Below are 18,446 nucleotides of genomic sequence, written 5' to 3'. Positions count from 1 at the left end.
ACACAAATGTTGACTAAGGCACTTGACTGGCAAAGCAACCTTAATTCAGGGGCATTATTTTAAGGTATAAACTGCCAGGTGGAGCTCACACAGTGCAGATACAAATTTAAATACAGTTTTGTAATTGCTTTACATTGACATTAGGTGGGACTCAAAGATCTCACTGTCCGGAAGGCGTGTTACTTAGTTATTATGAAAGGACACCAACATTAAAAAAACCCTTCTGTTGTGGATGCAACTATGTGAACTTCTTGGAAGACTTTGAGCATAGCTTGTTATTCTAACATTGATTTGCCTGGGATTTGCTGTGACTGAGGAAGAAATGTTGAAGCATTCTCTGATATGTCATCAACAATAGTGAAAATGAGATTTGTAGTATGATAAAGCTTTGTAAGAAGTCTCCCTGGCTCACTTAAAAATTATTGATCATTTCCAGATGCAGGTCTCTGGTCCAGGAGTCTTATTTTTGGAAAATAAAATTCAAGACTGTCTGTTTATTTTGCAGCTCTGTCTCTGTTTCATGGAAGGTGCCTGACTTGGTGACTGATACAAGTGTCCCGGGGCAGGAGAGAAGACTTCTACAATTAGAACACGTCTTGTTGATGGAGTGGGGTAGCATGCTACCATTTCCATTTATATGTGCTTGCATGCACATTTTCCCTAAGGTAACATTTCCTATTATTTTTGGGGATCATAAAATTTCTTCAAGTTAAGTAAGTATATTTATTTCAATCTATAAATAAAGCTAAGATTGCTGGCCAAAACTCCAATTGCTCTTTAGAATATATAACCATCACAAAAGTAAAAAAAATAATAAAGTAAATTGTTTAATGATTTATTTCCATCATATATAATTTCTATAAATCCACATTTGAACTGACAAATCCTTTGTAGATTAAATAAGGCTTAAGAGTTGCAGGAAACTACTCCTGTTCATTTGTCACCTTTCATCCCCAGAAGTTGCATTGAATCTTACCACCCTGTCTTCTTGAATGTTTACTTTATTGTCCTGCCTTCTACATCCTCACCTAACATTTTTCATCTGACATTTTCTGTTCTGTCTCCAGGCTTCAAACTTCCCGTGCTCTTTTCAAACCAAATTCTGTCATTCTTTTAATGTATACCTTTAATCTGAGGCTCTGAAAGTTTAGGGAAGCTCAGGATAAGAAGAGGTGAAAGAATTCAGTCCATTTGTTTGGTGTCAATAATATGACAAGGAGGAACCAGCTGGTTCTATGAGAGGTTTGTCCTTTTAAGCCTGAAGGTAACCACAAAGGAATGGGCATTCCAGGACAGCAGAGATGCAGATCTACAGCAGTGTGGCTTTAAACAAGTTGGATATTATGGATATTTTTCATATATACAAGCAAAGTGCAGTTTAGGAGCATTTAAGTTCAGGAAGCTGCATTTTCTGTACACTGACCAGAAAGAGGTAGTGGCCTGGAGGAAAGGAGAGAGGAAGTATGTGATTTCAAGGAAATTACTGTTTTAGATTTCTCAGTTTTCTATTCTTCCAAAGATGACATCTTCATAAATCCTAAAGATGTATTATGGAATGAGTGTGTTATCTCACAGAAATAGTAATGAGGGATACTTAATAACTCTAGGAAGCTTTTTCTTCCTTGTTCTTTTATTTTATATGAACAGTGATGTAGAAACCTGTCTCTCACCCATTTAATATGCATGAGATTCTATGGTTGATATCAAAATAATTTTCTCCAATGAATGGTGTGATCTTTCAGTTATTAGTGTCATGTATTTTACTACTACTAGAACCATCCTATTCAATAAATCTAATTTGTCTAATCTAATCTGTCCAGCCCTGTAATTCTGATCAATTGTTATCATTTGGCAAGAGTGTGAACATACATTTTCTTTAGCATTGTCTTACATTTGCACAAAGCTGAGTGACTATTAGGGCTATTAATAGTCCTTAGACATGCAGACTTAGGAAGTTTATGAACCCTGAATTCTTGCTATTGCCACCTTAACTCTCTGCAGGGAATCTAAGTTTAGAACTTCCCGAATTTCTTGGTACAAAAGCAGAATATTTTTCCCACCAAATTAAACCTCCTCTGATATACTGGATTATTTTGCCTTATAGTATGATCCAAGTGCTCACATTGCTTGTGAACATCCATCCAACAAACTTCATTCAAATGGGAGATTTTTCAGGAACTGTCACGATCTCAGACCTGCTGATTTTTGTCAGCTGAAAGTAAAATCACTGAATAGTCTGAAATAGGAGGGACCCATATGGATCATCAAGTCCAACTCTTAATTGAATGGCCCATACAGGGGTTGAACCCATGACCTTGGTGTTAGCAGCACCGTGCTCTGACCAACAGAGCTAAGCTAGGGGTCAATGGTCAATTTAAAACACTTCCAAGTAAAAGAGGACCCGCTGCTAGAGTCACACCACCACAACTCTTCAGTTTCCAGTCTTGAGGTACTTCTTACATTTCAAACTGGCTAGATATGGTGTTTTTGCAGATTTCGGCTTGCCATGCTCATAACCCAAAGTGTAAATCCCATCATTAGTCACTGGAAGACTATCTACATATATATACATACACATAGATGTATATACACCATATACCTATCCATGCACTATGTTGAAAGCTTCTCAAATTGAGTCTTGTATCTGCTTTATGGAAAATTTGGTATTTGTGCCATATCTCAAACAGGGCAGTGTGTCCAGGATTTGAAAGGAAAACTGGACTCTGTTTCTCACGCCCTGGCTTTGGGTAGCATTACAGAAGGTTTTTCATGCCTCTGTCAAGTTGTAATGGTGAAACTTGTAATGATCTTTTAGGACCTATTTGTGAGAATAAATAAAAATGAAGATGTATTATTACTACTTAAAATCATATAGAACAAAGAGCAGCTGCTTTTTTGTTTCTCTGCTTCCTGCCCTCTCACTCCCACAGCTTAACAACCTCTGCAGTGCCTGCTTCCTTTACTTTCTTTCACCCTCTACTTATGTACGCACATTTATTCCCTGGTTGAATTTTTGTATGCCAGTGTGCAAACTAGAAGGAACCTTCTCTGCCTAAATTTAACTAACCTGAAAACAGGAGTTCTTCATGGGAGTGCTGACACAACCTTAACTAAAGCAGTGTGAACACATTGCTATAATTTATAGTGTCAGTCTATATTCCAAACAGTTTCTCTATATACTGTGTGCTCCATTCAAACAGGAAAGGAAGGCACTGTAGTGAATTATTGTGTAATTAATCATTCGACCATGAGGGACTCATTTACTAATTAAAAACGTAAAAAGAGTAAATTGAAATAACCAGTGACTACTAAATCATGTCTTTTGACATGTCAGCAGCATTGTAATATATCATAATGTATCAGTCAGAGACATCCAGATCCTACATATTCTGTTACCTTTTACTTCAGAGCTGCCAAAATCATTCATTATACCTCCAGTGCAGTTCCTAGTGCCATTCATACAACCACCAGGGCATGGCAAATTGAGATATGAGATACCACTCGAGATGATGTATGTGCATAGGAATAGCCAGAAGTGTAGGATTCTCTGTTCTGCTGACTGTGCCAACTGTCTCTGAGCATGTCATAGCAGTACAGCTGTTCTGTGATCTCTGGGAAATGAAGCTGTGTCTTGGAAGTCTAGATTTTGGGTCTGTCTAAATATGGCAGATGGGAGAGACCTGTGCCCCAGATACAGCTGCGTTCATGCTCTGCTATGCTGGCACAGACCTGCCTTCACTGTCAGGTTAAGGAGCCTTAAGGTGTCTGTGGAATTCTGGATTGAAGGATTTGACATACTGCAGTGCTAGTGCTGAGGACCATCATCTGTGGGGTCATGTAAAAAAACCGATAGGACACCTGAGCCAGAGACAACTTAAACCTTCAGAAATTATTCTGCACTCCTGAGTATGGATATTGAGGGCCGAATCTGCACAGATATTATGTGTTTTTAATCCACCATAACATTTGGCAATAATTCAAATTAGAGGTTTTTAAGTAGTGGTAGAAATTTCTGTGCTGTTTTGTTTTACAGTGGGGTGAGGGAGGGAGGATATAATTTCCTATTATTGGTCTTAACTTAAAAACTTCTGCATTCTTAGTTTTGTACTCTGAAGCTGAGTTTGCTTTGTGTGGGTAAAAGATGGAGCTGCAACTGTGGCTCCAAAAAGGCTGGTAGAGATGTGAGAAGTACAGTTCTCATCTGCAAAACAGCTTAACAAAGTTGCAACTTTTTTTTTCTCAGATTTAGTCTGTGTTAAGCAGAAAACTAATCTACATCAAATGATGGTGGAAAGATGTTTTTAGCACGATTATACGTAAAATCATCTAAGGGAATAGAGCTGCAGTCTCTTTTCTTTAAAATAATATTGAATTTATTTGCTTAGCTTTAGTTTGAATGGATCAATTCCTGCATTTACATACTGATCTATTGAAGAAAATAGATACGGCTTATAAGTACTGTGGTTTGTGAGTTCTCTATTGACACTTGAATACAAATGAAAAAGATAGTATGCCAGTTTAGCTTTCATTCCAAGATGAGCTTCCAGACTTGTAGCAGGAATTTTTATTTTCTTAACTGGAGAGACAGATTGACTTCTGGAGGCTGCTGTGTGACAATAAATGTGTAGCCTTATTATTTCCCTCAAAACAGTTCAGTAAGTGCTCTGTAATCTGTGCATTTCATGATATTAAAGATTGCAGGTATTAAAGTTTTCATGCAAAATCTTCTGATCCATTCCCAGTTTGGGGTCTTTTGCATCCTATATAGAATTATAAAAATTATTTTCTTCTTGAAACTTTAATTCATCAATTTATACTGATACTGAAAGTAGAAGGCAAAGAAACTATATATTTGCACCTGGGCATTAGGAAACAAGTAATGCTTTATCATTGAGTGGATAACTGTATTAGACTTTGCTCTGAAGAGAACCTGAAATGCAAAAATGCATCAGTTATTTGCTAGTCCTTAAAATTATGAGGAGTAAAAATATGTTGCAGGGGGAGAAGTATTATCTGTTTCACCACATGATAAATAGTTCTCTTTCGAAGAATTTATGAGTATACAAAAATAATGACTGATCATGCATTTTTAAAATATTTTTGCAGACAAGCTTGACATTACTATGGAAAATACTCTTATATTTAACTTTTAATTCCCAAGGTTTCATGCTTAGTGTCTGGAATCATGGTTTGTGTTAGCAAACATATTGTTTAATCTGCTCTATCCACTTGTCTTCAAATATAGTGATTTAGATAGAACCATAATGCACAAGAGCAACTTGTCCCCAGAGCATTATTCAGAATATAAATTAAGTGATATTATAACAGAGCCCTCACTTAGCTCAGCATAATGAATATGAAACATCATGTACTAGTGACCAAGGTCATGGTATGAGAATGAATTACTCTATTAACTTCTCTTTTAAGTAGCATTAGAGATAATAAATGATGAGATTTAATGGGATTCTGATAATATTATTCATGTAAAAGTAGCATACTTTATCTTGCTAAAACAATTAAGATCTGTTTTGAAGATATTTTACACTTTGGAAATATGATACTTAGAAGTGTTTACTGCATGTTGCAGAATGCATCAGCATTAGCCAGTAATGCAGATAATCTGATAAAAATCAAAAAGCTGATTTGTATACCATGCTAATTCAGGATCATCTCCTTGGCCCTAGGTACTGTCCAAATGCTCCATAAGATTATGCAAGCTTTAGTGATATTAGATTAAATTCAGTTCTTTTGCTTATAACATTTTTTCCACAAAAGAAAATTACATCCATCATTCTTCTCTATAAACCCTCTTTAGCTGCCTGCTAAGTAGTATAGAATATCGTATTTTAAGCCTGGTATATTACTTTTTTTTTTTTTTTTATCCAGACATATTTAAGCCTCCTCTGTCAGTTTTACAGTATATTATTTCAGGGATAGAAAGTTTTGCTATTATTGTGATACCTCTGTATCTGAATCATAAAGAGACTTAGTAATTTGCCATGTGTTCCATAGAATACTCACATGTGTTTGAGGAAAACGTAAGAGCAGCTGATAAGAGATTATTCTTCAGTTTACAAATGATTCCAGTGTATGGAAACTTAATGCTATATTTGGTTTTCCAGGTTTGTTTTTATTTTTGTGGGTGTTGGTTTTGTTTGGGGGGTTTGGGGGGTGTTTGAGGTTTTTATTTGGTTTGGGTTTATTTCTTTCATTTCCCAAATATTTTCATTACTTATTTATATTGCTGTTTTAAAAATAATTATATGACAGTAAAATAAAGATGGAAAATTCTGAATTTTTAGGGTGAAATCTGCTCTTAAAATATAGCAAAAAGCATTAGGAAATCTTATCACTACATAAGTGTGGACAATGACAGTATATCATGGACTGTTCGACTGTGCTCCCAATCCAAAGTACACCTAGGATTTTTACAAGAAAATGTTTTTTTTAAGGAAAAGCATAGTGCAGTTTGGGTCCCATGGACCTATTAATTGCTTGTGAGCACAAATTTTGGACAGTGCAGAAACCGGTTCCAAACCTGATCCTGCTTCCAGAGAAATTCAAAGCATTAAGTTGAGACCACCCTTTCTTGTTTGTGGGAGAAATGTGGACATAGGAATTTTCTGCTCTGCTTGCTCCTTTCAATAATATCTCCATCTGTACAATGACAGAATTCTCACTGAACTTCCTGTAAATTTTTTCTGAAGTCAGGAGAAATACTATAATTTATCTTTTTTCTATAAGAGAAATAAGAACAAAATTCTTGCCCACTGTGACTTAGTGTGTACGCAATCCAAACTTAGATAACTTTTTAGAGTATTCCATATGCTTGCTAACTTGCACTTTTGGAAAGATTGTAAGGTATATGTTCTCCTGAGAGCTCACAACAATAGTTAAATGCCCTGACCTTTTAAATTTGCCAGCTGTGCACCTTTTTATCTTGGGTTGTGGCATTCACATTCTCTGAAAAATACCTTTGCCCAGGACCTTTCTCCTGGGAAGCTGAGAAACCTCAGAGGAAAAGGTAAACAATTCTTATCTCGTTTGCTTCTTCTGTGTTGTGCTCACATGTGGAATGTGTTTGGAAATTTTTTACCCACAGGTGATTGTCTCATTGGATTCTGATGTGAGGTATTTTCAGTCTTTGGCCAATCAATGCCAAGCTGTGTCGAGACTCTGGAAAGAGTCACGAGTTTTTGTGATTATCTTTTTAGCATTCTGTAAGTATCCTTTCTGTATTCTTTAATATAGTTTAGTCTAGTAGCGTTTAGTATTCTTTAATGTAATATAGTGTCATAAAATAATAAATTAGCCTTCTGAGAATATGGACTCAGATTCACCATTCCTCCCTGGCATGGGGATCTCTGCAAATACAATATTGGATGAGGACTTTTTGTGTCATTGCACTTCAGACCTAATTCAGATTACATGACATGCTTGGGAATGCTTCCGCTCTGCATTTTGGTGAGGTGATGCAAGAACAGCTTCACCCATGTGTGCTGTTGGGAATATCTGCTGTCCAGTCAGCTGTTTCCCTACACACATTTTCCTCACTTGTGCTGTGAGCCCACATCAGGTTCCTGACCCCTAGTGTGGTGAATAAGGATTCTGATCATGTTCAACTCTGCCATCAGTGCAGTGGTGGGCATAAAGTTCAGCTATGAAGTTAACCGACACACGGCCCTTCCCCTGGTGAAGGGTAGCAGGATAGCCATTTCAGCTCAGTTAAGTTTCAAGAGATAGTTTGGTGCATTTATTGCATTTCAAGTTGTAGAAAAATTCCCTCCTCTCAGACTCTTGTCAAAAGCACAGTGCCCTGGGGAAAATGAGCCATTGTAATTAAGACTGTAACATATCTCTTCAAAGCACAAGGTAGAGCCAGGTAAATGAGCATCCTTGTGCTCTTTATACCAGCTTCTTAATTATGCTTAACGTGACCAAATCAACTTGATCCAGCATCACTTTTGCAAGTGTAAATAGAGCTAAAGTTTCAAGGGTAAGATCATGTTACACCTCAAGTTACAAAATGTGTATGCATGTGACTGAAGCAGATTGAACTATATTTAATAAGCTGAGGGACATGTGTCCATGGGATTGGTGGAAAAGGAATTAAAGTATTAGTTTCTCATATTTTACAATTAATGTTCTCCTTCACATAAGATCCGGAAGTCCAGCTAAGATCATGAAAGACATGTTGGGTTAAATCTTTCTTTGCTATAAAGTATTGTCATTATATCTCAGCTAACTCTAACAAAATCCCTAATATCTATGCATGCCTGGAGCCAAAATAGGTCAGCTCATGGGCTATTGCATTATATTTTATTATTTAAACTTTAAGTGATTAGTTTAGCACTTAAAAGCTTTGGAAAGAATTAGGTTACTGTTCTTCTCTTTATCCATAAGCAAACTGACACGCAGATGGACACAGAGAAGACTTACTCCATGTTTTCTCTCAAGGCTTTTCCCAAAAGTTAAGGGCGGTCATTTTTTCGATCTGTTAATTTCAGCACATTGTGAAAAATAAACCTGTGATGAGGTTATCTTTCCTGATTTTGAAGAGAAGGCCAGGGAAAAAATGCTCCTATTTTTGTCTAGATCTGGATTTAGGTAAGAGAAAGCAAATGGTAAATAACCTGATTCCAGCAAAGTCAGAAGGATTTTATTCATCAGTGAGGGTTTTTTGTTTGGTTTTTTTTTTTCTTTTTTTTTTTTTTTTTTTTTGTATATACAAAGAAGACTTAAGTAATAAGTGGATATGCTTTAATTAATTACAAGTTCTGTTATTTTCTGAGATCTTTTACTCATACTCTTAAAACACAGAAAATGTGAAAATGTTGGAATTGCATTATATGCTATGTAGTTACTTTATTGTTATGGAGGCCTATTCTGTGAGATAATTTTCTAGGGCTTCCACTGACATTTACAGTTCTTTAATTTGTTGGATTTTCTTTCAGGGCTTTATTGTAATTTATGCATCAAAATGGACAGTGAGTCAGTTGTCTGACAAAAGTGTCCAGGATTTTAAAGACACATCTCATTGGGTTAAGTCTGTAGATGAACTTTATGCCCACTGCTGCACTGATGGCGGAGTTGAAGATGATCAGAACCCTTACTCACCACACTAGTAGTCAGAAACTTGATGTGGGTTCACAGCACAATAGAGGAAAACGTAGGGGTACAGAGCTTTTTCTTTTAGGAATTGTTAAAATATCTATAGTCTTTGAAAAGTAGCACATTGCTAGTTTAATTCTCTTTTCCTAAGACTTATTGCTTGACATTTATAAATCAACCTTTGTCTCATGTGTTATAGAAATAGGTTGTGGAAGCAGGTGGAAAAGCTGCTGAAATTTTGAAAACCATTTGGACTGAAACTGGTATGTACAAGGCACTTTACAGAAAACAGCCACAAAATTAAATTCTTGGGAAGAACAAAGAGGTGTGCATCACACCAGCCCTTTTTAATAAAATAGGAAGCAAGAGCCTGTTTTGTCTTAGTCTCCGTTGGGAGTTGAGTCAGTGATTAATCCCATTTGAGGACTCCATCTTGGAAGAGATGTGCAGAAAAACAGTAATTTGGAAATTTCATTTGCATAAGACAACTAACCAAAAGTCATCTCAGAATCAGGATTTAATACTTATCTTCATGATTGCATGATGTTACAGGACTTAATTTTGATAGTGGAAATGTTCAACATTTTAAAAAGATCATCTCAGACAATAGGAGAATGTTGCCTTTATTTTTTGTTTACTAAAGCATAGAGAGTATAGAGAGCATATAAAAATGGGGGTTCCTATTCCTGTTATTTTGTTATATGTACATTAGGAAGACCAATATTTTCTTAAATTCTTACTGGTTATCAATACCAGAACAATAATTTTTTCCTGGTCATGTATCTCAACATACTCCTTGCACCTTCCTCAGATGCAAACTGGATACTACTTAATAAATAATAAGGTCCTACTTAGTTATGCATCATGAGGGAATAAACAAGGAGTTAATGAGTTCTATCTTTACCAGCTGAAATAGACATTTCTGTAATCCATTTCCTATTTTCTATAAAAGACTGTCTCATCTGAGCACTTATTTCGTGACAAACATGTAAAATGACTGTTTTAAAATATTTATTTTAATCACGAGGGAATGTGAAAATATTTTATTTTAATATCCTAGTCAGAAACACTTTTGTTGGATAAGTAAACCCAGATAATGCTAGTAATCTCTTGCTAGACTTGATCTATAGCTCTCATTGAGTCAAGTCTGAAGAAAAATGGTGCAATACCTTAAAAGTAATTAAGACCTTTATCTGAAAAACAGTTATATATGTGCTTAATTTAATGAATGTAAATAATCCAATTGACTCAAATGGGAATATTCATAAGCATTAAGTTAGGAACAATTTGCAAGATCAGGAAGTAAAATAATCCATTTTCTGCCAAATGTTGTATAAATTTTTTGTGGATTTCCCATGTGTTTTGGGGACATAGGATAGGTTTTCTGTATATTAGGAACATCTTAAATCCAGGCTAATCAATTTGGTATCTGCCATTTTCTCTGATTATGGTGTACTGAAGCATGTGAAATAAGTGTTACAGCATCAAGTTTCTCTCATTTGTAGACAATTCTAAATCCTTGATTTGATATGTGAAAATGTAAGCTTAGGCTGTGTCAAACCCCGACTGCATTCCAAGACAAGCTTTTGGACTCCGTCAAATCCATAGAAATTTTGCTATTGACTGTATGGCCTAATTTTCTCTCCAGGTTTCCTGCTTCAATACGCTCTCAGCTGTGTAGCTTTCCTTCCTTTTCATGTAGAAAGAATGGGAAAAGATATTCAGTCTGTAATCCTTAGTTCTAACATATATATCACATATGAATTCTGTGTTTCAAACTATTACCGGTATGTTCATCTCTTTTTTTTTTCTGAAAACAGCCTAAAATTTAATAGTTTGCATGTATTTATATAATAGAAAAAGATTAAAAAATACAAGCCTTCAATTCAATGATAGGAAAGATTCCTTACACCTTTTCTAAATTGCTATAAACTTGCAAATTGAATTAAATTGTTTGGTTCGTTTCATGCATAATTGACAAGGTGACAATTAACTACATGGTACATTGTCCTTTGCCTCAGGTATACAACACTAAATTTGTGTGCTGAGAAAATAAAAGGAATGAAATGGTGTTCCAGAATTCAAAAAATTAAAGCCAACAAAAAATTGATTACTTTGAACAGCTTCAGCTGTTTTATTTTTGTCTGCAACTACCTGTTAGCCTAGGCATTTGCATTTAACACTAGTGCTACTAGTCTACTTGATATCTGTGTAGTATTTTGTAAAGGAGTCTTCGTATTGGACAGTAAATAAACAACAAACCTATGTAGGTATTAGAAATCAAATCATAGAAATATCTAAAACACCCAGGAAAATTACAAATCTGAGCTGGAATGAAAGCTGTTTTCTTCCTTTTGTATATTTTAGGTCCTTAATTTGGATGACCATACTGGAAAGACACTTCAGCAACATATCTCTTTCTACACCTAAATTGCAAACTGTCTCGATTTCTATAAATTATTGAATTGACACAAAATAGAATTTTGGAGAAAAATTGTTAAAAATGAAATTAAAGATATCCTCATTAGAGTCTGCATCAAAATTTGTACAAGTATGGCTGATAAAGAGGCAGATATACAATATGTATCACAGGTGATCAAAATATGAAAACAAAGAAATAGAAAAGCTAATTTTTTTAAATATATAAGACTAAGTTGTAATTAGATAATAAAAAATATTACATAAAATGTGTGATCCCAGGAGAATCTACAAGACCCTGATGTCTATCAGCATTGATCTGAGTGTTGAGATGTGTCAAGGAGAGACAAGGTCGTGAAGCCAATGCAATAAGGCAACATGCATAGTTATAGATTTGGAGCAGGCTTGACTGTTATGTTCTTGATATTTCTATTAAGAATGGCAAGCACATCACAGTCTACCCTATTGCTGTCAGAGTCATAACATTCTTTGCATTCCATCCTTATTTATAATACATTTATTTTTCTTGCAGACAACAAAAACAGGAATGTTTTCTTTAGGATAGCAAAATAATGCACCTCAAAGATTACTTCTTTATTCAATGAAATTTTTTGATCTCTAAATTTTTGGGCTATGCAGATTTGATCTGATGTCAGTTTTATCTTCTCTTTTAGTTTACCTGATCAAGTAAAATAAAATAGTACTCCTCTTTCTTTAGAGGGTAAACAACATGTGTGTGAAAAGTAAATTGATTGTGTAGCTAATACAAACATTTTGCTTTCCCCAGAAATTCCAGGTCTGGAGATGTATTTGAGATTTGTAGGGTGAGGTTTTTTCCAAAACATTGTCCTTGTGCCCACATTTGTGGCAATGGCTGTCTGTAGAGTACAGATTTAAGTAAAGGTCTTTCTGTGTTGTAGCTTCCTGTTGGCAAAGGCAGGCACAAAGGAGGAGAAAGGCACTTCTGCTGTTGCCTCCAGCTTCTTCAGCAGAATGTGAACAGAGCCATGGGGTCTGCATCTTGGCTGTACATCGGCAGGAGAATAAATTCTCTAAACTCTGTCTTTCAGCCCTTCCTGGACTAATACAGTGGCAACCATAATTTAATCAATGATATTTTATCTGGAAATAAATGATGAATTTTTTGTTATCTTGGAAGAACAAATGAAGCTTTTTTTTTTTTTTTTTTTTTTTAATGCAAATCTTTCCTACTTCAGTTGTACCATTACAATTATCCAAGCCTGTAAATTACAATAATTCCCTGTCCTAGTATGTTGATGGAGACAGACATCTATATACAACGATATACCTATTTCAGATAATGCATACATATTTGCACTTAAAGACATGTTTGAGGATACTTCAGGCAAAACCTAGAACCTTTCTAAACACTGCAATGAATAGTGAGTTTCCCTTTTTCCTTTTTATATAAAAACTTGACTTCACAGTGATGAGAATAAAAAAGAATAAATTCTTCATGTCCTTCGCTAAGTAACAAATTAATATACCTTAATTTGGATGAATAAAACTGGTTGTTCTCCAAGCCTTCAGATAGTAGAACATCAGTGAAAGTACTTGTGTTTGTGGGAGGCCACTCAGAACTCTCTCCAATTTAAATGCCTAATAAACTGTAGAAGGAGATCTAATTTTTCTACTAGTATTTTGAAAACTAGTATTTTTCTTAAATACTTCTGTTGTGCTGTTGTTTTTCTAAAATAATAATACTGCAGTAAAATACACTGACTCAGCTGTAAATAGAAATTATATTTACTTTGGCTGTTTTGAACTGCTTAATTTTGACTTTTTTAATGTTGAATTTAAATGTTAAAAATCTTCATGATAACTTTTGATTTCATTAACCTGAAAAATTTTCAAATGTTGAGTTCCTGTCAGCAATTTAATAACAAATAGAATTTTGAAATATATTTTGCATTTTAAAATGTAGACTACATATTTTAAAAAAGCTCATATTCTATTCTTTTTCCAAATGGCACTAAAGTTAAATCACATAGAGAAGAAGAAATGTCCAGTGAAAAATAAAATAATAATTCTGAAAGGAAGTTAGTCATTCCCACATTATTCCAAAACCTGCAGACTGGCATTTAAAATAAAATAAACAAAACCAAACAAACAAACCTTCATAATCTTAATCTAATACCATACTTAAAGACAGAGGATCCAAGTAATTTTTAGCTTGTCAATAACCACACTTCTTTTTGGGAATATTTTTTTAATACTCTTTATTTTCAGTTAATGGCAACAAGATGAAACGACTGATCTCTTCTGACTTGATTATTTTTTGCTCTTTCCTTTCTTGAAGACATAAAGGTTTAATTTTCAGAATATAGAAAATAAACTTGTATTGTAGTCCTTCATTAGCTATTAGGAAGTGCTTTGTTTTTGTTTGCTTGATTTTGAAATTATCAAAAGAGTGCTACACACTGATAACTTAAAAATGCATTTATGGATTATTCTCTTTTATGTCTGCTCCTCCACATTTTCCTGGTGTTTGTTTATTTTCAAATGGAACAGATATAGTATTTTCATCACCAACCATGTAAAAGGTAAGATAGCATGTTCTGAAAAGCAGGGAACATAAAGACACTCTTGCCTGAAGTAGGAGAAAAAACAGTTAATTTCAATCCTGATGACAGTTTCTCGGTGAACAATAGTCTCCCAGAATTGACATGAAGAAGTAATGAATGAATGAAAGGAGAACTGAGTCACAGATGCACTTTGCAATCACTTTAGAACATCTACACTCTTCCAGCCAAAATACTATTAATACGTGTGTCAGCACAGTGAGTGAATCTCATAGTGTGAACGCATTGGAACAGTCCAGGAAAGAAAATGAAGAATATCCTCAGGGACAGACTTTTCTTTTTCTCTGTGAGACTCTTCATTATTCAGGCATTGTGATACTTTTCCTTTATTTGTGTAAAGATTAAATTGCACATGATTTCTAATGTTTCTGCTACTCCAACTGTCATAGGTCGATGACCTTCATGGAAGTGAGATAATAGATACATCGTCTGTTGTTCAGGCAAGTGCTGTTCTTCCACAGCCCAGTACTTTCCTATTGTTACAAGTCGAAAGCAATTAAATAAAAATACAAGAGAAAGTTTCTAGAGTATCCTTAGTATTTCATATATGTCCTTATGTGACTGTCATTTAACATTTATTTGTGATATTATCTAATGTTATAATGACCTAGAAGCATACACTGAGCCTCTTCTACATGACTAAGACAACAAATTAGTGAGGGATGTCTGTGTGTACTCAGAAATGCAGTTTCTGGGAAGGAGCCCTCTGTTGTTTGAAATCTGTAATCCAAAGACTTACAATTGATGTGTTTGTCCTCATGTGTGTTACTACGACTGCTAAAATCCTGTCCAAATAAATTTTCTTCATATTGCTTTGCATCCTAATTGGCAAATTAAAAGGTCCTTATCTCTGCATTTTCATTATATTGCATAAAAACTCTGCACTGTACACACTATAAAAGAATTTTCATTTAGAATAGAGACTATTATTTCACTTAAGAAGGATAACCTTTACTTATTACTAATTTTCAGTTGATGTTTTCATCTCTTAGCAGTTTGATCAATGTTTATTTTTGGTTGGCATCTTTGAAGTGGACATCTTAGCATCTTTAAGTAGACAAATCAACATTGTAGGTGCATTTACATGAATGTGAAGGATGGCTGACATGACACTGGAGCTGTAGAGAATACTGTTGAAGGCTGCAAAGGGAAAGGATCCTATACCAGAAAGTGCATTCTACAGTTTGTGTATCTCTACATTCACTTTTGTTTCTTCTTTCAAATACACATGTTAGTCATGGATAAAGTTATGGATACACCAACAATCTGGATGCAGTTTTAAGGTGTTCCATAGTGAACTTATCAGATAACATTCTGCAAGTAATTTATGGCTTTTGTTATAGATATCAAAGAAAGGTCAGGTTAAAGCAGGATTAAAAATAATGTTGGGAAGTGAATGTATTGATACCCTAGAAATGGCTTTCAAAAGGATGAATAAGGAAAATAATCACATTTTTTAACCCTAGAAAGAGCTTCCTACATGCACTTTACACAGTCATTTCACTAGTACTTGATAGCCAAACATCCTGTCAACAAAGCCCTCATTTATTAGAATATGTTTAACTTAAGCATGTTACATAAGGACAAGGCACAACTGTTTTCCCTCTAATATTGGCTGTATGTAAACCATACTTTGTGACAATCATCCATAATTTACATTAATGTTAAACAGAAGACATTGGTGTTACTAAACTGCTAAGGGTTAGTATTACCCTTTTTTGAAACCTACTTTCATTTCAATTAGTCTATAAATACAAAAAAGAAAAAAAGCTCTTCAGATGCTGAAGACAATGAATTTCAGTTTGTATAACTGTAGGAAAGGTAAGTTGTTAAGCTATGAAGTACTCAGGAATTTTGTGTAGTTTATTCCCATTTTAGCAACCATATCATTTCTGCAGCAATTAGTGATTCTAAATTAGTGTTCTTCTCATTCCATATCCTGTTCATAGGGATACTAGACGCTGACAAAATGTGCCCTTTAGCAACAGATGGAATTACTTGAATATCATTCTCCTATATGTATACTTAAAGTATTTGTTCAGCATTTTAGTACTTGATCTGGTGTAATATTTTTACTAGATTTGGGCAACATTGCATCCCTCTAAGCCAGACTTATTTTAAAGCAAGTGTGGAGTTCACATAAACATTTTGTTGATAGTAGGTAGCACACTCAGTACGCTTTTGACGCTGCAAAACAGAGCAGTGTTTTTGTTTCTCAAATGCTTAATATGGACTTGTACATTTAATCAGGTGTCAGAACTGTAATAATGGCAATGAAAATGATTGTGATTGATATTTATAAACAGAATTTATTAAATGTAGCTGAGAATATAGTGCTGCAGAGACAGGCATCTGAGGAGTACTCCTTTTACTTGATTCAAATCCAGGAAACAGCAGTGATGCTAAATTTCTACAAGCAGTCCCTGGGTCAAAATTCTTCAGTGTTGCAGGGAGTTGTTTTAAATGTGGCCTTCAGGTGATTGCTACTTGTTAGGCTGCTCTTCTAAAGAGACTTTCAGCGACAAGCATGTGTTTTAGACAAAGGCAGATGTACATATTCAGTTTAACCAAACCATATTCACATCTGCAGCCTTTCCTGGAAAACTTCAATTTCTTACCTTGGAAGCTCAACAATCTCATTCTGGAAACATTTCTACACCCTTACATCTCATAAGGGTCTGATACCAACCCTTTTCTACTGAAAACACAGCTTATGTAGAACATCTCTTTGGTAGGAATGCAATAAACTGGCTCAGCCAAACCTTGGTAATGGTATGTTACACTAACTTTGCCAGATTTTGATCACAGTAGATGAAGGAACTTGCAGTACTGTTGAGTTTAATTTTATTTGAATTCATCTTCTTTATACAAGAAGAAGCCAATGAAACCTAGTTGTTCTGACAATCACTTCTGTTGGCCTGATTTTTCCCATCTCAAATATATAGGCATATATAGCAGCTATTGTAATTTTTATTAGTGAGACTTGCTTAATGTTGAATAACAGGATATTTTCCTTACCGACATAAACCAACATAATTTTCTGAGTTGTACGCAGTCTGTGATGCCAGCAGCTTACTCATCATCTACCTATGGTCTTGACCTTAGCCACAAGCAAATTGCCCACCCAGCTGCTCTCCATCTGTCCTTCCTCACCAAAGCCATGAGGAGAAAGCAAAATGGAAAAACTCCTGGATCAAGATTAAAACAGGGAGATCATTGACCAGTTACTATCAGATCTGAAACAGACTCATCTGCAGGAACCAACCAATATTCAGAGATACTTAAATTTTTTTCCCAAATTTTTCTGTGTATATATACATATATTTAATGAGTACAAGGTAAATACTACCCTTAAAGATCTAAAAATCCATACAATAGATGCCAATTGGGAGTAAAGACTGTATTTTTCTTAATATGTCTACCAAAATATCCTTCCTTATTAGACCTTCTATGTATATTTTTGCCTCTTATTATACATGCACAGAGTACAGGATTAAGTAATTTAATAGATGATAAATATATGAAAACACATATTGACACCCTTAAACAGAAGAAAAGCATATTCTGCTTCCTCCACCTGCATTTCTACTATTTCCTCCTAAACCAAAATCTCACTGATTAATCCTCCTTGGATTGCCCCTGAATGAAACACGGATTTTGCCTTCAGTCTTGCTGATCGTATATCTCCTGTTCTTGTTAATATGGGAAGGTCAGTTTTCTCCTTAGTCCCTCTTACAGAGTTGCACCATTTCATAGTCACTCCGAGAGGATCCTGCATGAGCCTGGTTTTAAAGAATCACAGAATGGGTCAGGATGAAAGGGACCACAGTAGGTTAGGTGGTCCAGCCTTCCTGCTTAGGCAGGATATTCCTAGAGCACAGTAGACAGAATTGAATTCAGACAGGCCTGGACTATCTCCAGTGAGGGAGACTCCATAACCTCTCTAGGAAATCTGTTCCAGTGCCTGGTCACCCACAGAGTAAAGGAGTTCTAGCTCATGCTCTGGTGAAACTTCCTGTGCACCAGTTTCTGCCCATTGTTTCTTGTCAAATCGTTTGGGACCACCAAGAGAGGCCTGGATTCATCTCCTTGACAACCTTGACAACGTATTTATGGACATTGATTAGTTCCTCTCTCAGTACTCTCTTCTCAAGGCTGAACAGGCCCAACTCTGTCAGCCTGTCCTTGTAAGAGAGATCCCCAATAGCCCCATTTCTTTCTTGTCCTGAGGAGTCCAGAACTGGACACAGGACTCCAGGTGTGGCCTCACCAGGGCTGAGCAGAGGGGCAGTATGACTTCCCTTGGCCTGCTGG

This window comes from Onychostruthus taczanowskii, unplaced genomic scaffold, assembly GCF_017590055.1.
Source record: "Onychostruthus taczanowskii isolate IOZ18803 unplaced genomic scaffold, ASM1759005v1 scaffold94, whole genome shotgun sequence".
Classification (NCBI taxonomy): Eukaryota; Metazoa; Chordata; class Aves; order Passeriformes; family Passeridae; genus Onychostruthus; species Onychostruthus taczanowskii.
This window is presented reverse-complemented; position numbering follows the sequence as displayed.